The sequence below is a fragment of the Saccostrea cucullata genome, unplaced genomic scaffold, assembly GCF_032062105.1.
Source record: "Saccostrea cucullata isolate Sc308-1 unplaced genomic scaffold, CSIRO_AGI_Scuc_v1 ctg274, whole genome shotgun sequence".
NCBI lineage: Eukaryota > Metazoa > Mollusca > Bivalvia > Ostreida > Ostreidae > Saccostrea > Saccostrea cuccullata.
Window position 1 is genome coordinate 109551 of NW_026936286.1, and position 2169 is coordinate 111719.

The following is a 2169-nucleotide window of genomic DNA, read 5'->3' on the forward strand; positions in this document are numbered from 1 at the left end:
GCATGTTTTTTTTTATTTTTTACTAAAAATGTGTTGTTGAAATACTAGTTATAAAATAAATAAACATACTAGTATTTTTACTGTCAAATGTGAGGTACTTTCTAGTCGGACATGCTTTTGTATTGAATGAAACTTTTTTTTACCTCAATTATGGACACCAAAGTTTACTTATGAAAATGGGAAGAGGGGAAAATTATCTCATAAGACAAAGAAAAAACACAGTCGAGATCAGGACAAAAAATTGAGGATTAAATACTTAAGAGGAAGTATTATCCATTTTCTACTCAGCAGTATCATAAAGTCAAATGCTGAGTCTTTTTCATACTAATTGTTAGGCCATTGAATACACACTGAATTGTCAATTTATCTAATTGAAAAATATGGAGATAACGAACCGTATTTCAGCTTAAATGTCCATTCAAACTATTATATACAAATCAAGAGTTACTGTAGAGGAAATTGGGACCAAATAAACATCAGTTTTGTGATCAGGTGCAGTAAAGGATTGACCATCTCCGTCAACTCCATGTCATCCTTAATGTTTAATGTCATGTCTTCTTAAATAAGATAAAGTCATTATTTCTACATACGATTTACAAACAAAGTAGCTCAACAGAATCTTTGATGAAAATCTTGTCTTCGAATAATACCTTTGTGAAAAATCATAAGAGTTTAAAAATGAAATTTTGCAAATGACTAAATACAAGACTAGTATTTAAGTATTTCTGAGTTCCATTTTTATTCAAAATACAGTTATCTATGATGCCATAAACCCTGGGTTTTAAGTTATCACAAGATGTTGTGTGAAAATGTTTAGTATTTTAAGGAATAGAACTAAGATTTCATTTTTTTCAAATTTCTGTGGAGTTTTTGAAAATCCACATTATATCATTTTCTGAATATGTTACATCCCAGTTGGTCTAAAGAATCTCTCTCACATCAGTTACGTCCTATATCGTGAGCCAACTACTGTATCGTTGGTGATTCTTCAGTTTAAAATCCATGCGTGACTCCTTATTTTTGCCAAGAGGCAACATTATACATGTATTTTAATATACTGGTGAATAAATGGGTTCGCGAAGAAGAATATTTGTGAGTAAAAGAAGGTCGAAAACTCGCAGATATTTCTAGCTCACGAATAGAAATAGGTTTATAGCACTCTAGAGAAAAGGGGGCCTGGGAAACTGTTTACTACCTGAAAAGTGTTTGTTTATAAGGCCAAAATCCGATATGAACTCGATATGAATATTCACATAAAAGTATAAATTGCTTAAATTTGAGAAATTTGAGAGAGAATGGTACCCATACCTATATTACAAGCATGCTCTATGTAGAGAACTGGTTGTCTTTTAAATAGGGTGTATTTATATATATATATATATATATATATATATATATATATATATATATATATATATATATATATATATATTTTCAATTTAGCAATAGACTGAACCAATAACATTGAAAACTATGAAATATAGGTATTTGCCGTATCCCTTCCCGTGTCAACAAAAGCTACGAAATATTAAAATTTTAAATTCATATTTTCCTTCAAAACATGTTCTTTGAATACAATAGAAATTCTATAATAAAATTTATACCAGTTGAACTTGAACCTGATACATATGTATTTGATATTTATGGCTTAAAAAATTAATGTATCTTTTCAATGAAAATGTTCGGCACTGAACTTCAAATAGTTTGATGTTAATAAAAATTTGCATCAGATTCTCATAATTTATCTTAAGGCATGAGTTTTCGATAGACTGTAATTTTTCTAATTTATGGTGAACTATTAAGAAAAACAGATTTGCATGCCATATTTTTTTCATGAGTCTTCTTTTCAATTTGTATTCAAAGTTGATAATAACTCGGAAAATTTGGGTATTCAAACTGTGACAAAAATTTTTTTGAGAACTTTTCGAATTCCAACGGTGGTTTATTTAGAACAATTGTATTTTTTGATGATTTTAAAACACCATAAAATTCTTTACGAACAAAGATACATAGCAAATCCAGTTAATGTTCTACGAAACCTCTTTATTTATTCCTCACTAAAAGATTCACAACAATGAAGGAGAAACTTCAGGAGTACTGCACAACAGTACAATCTCGAGAAGTGGTGTACATTAGACGTGGATACTTAAAAACTCCAAGGATATTTTG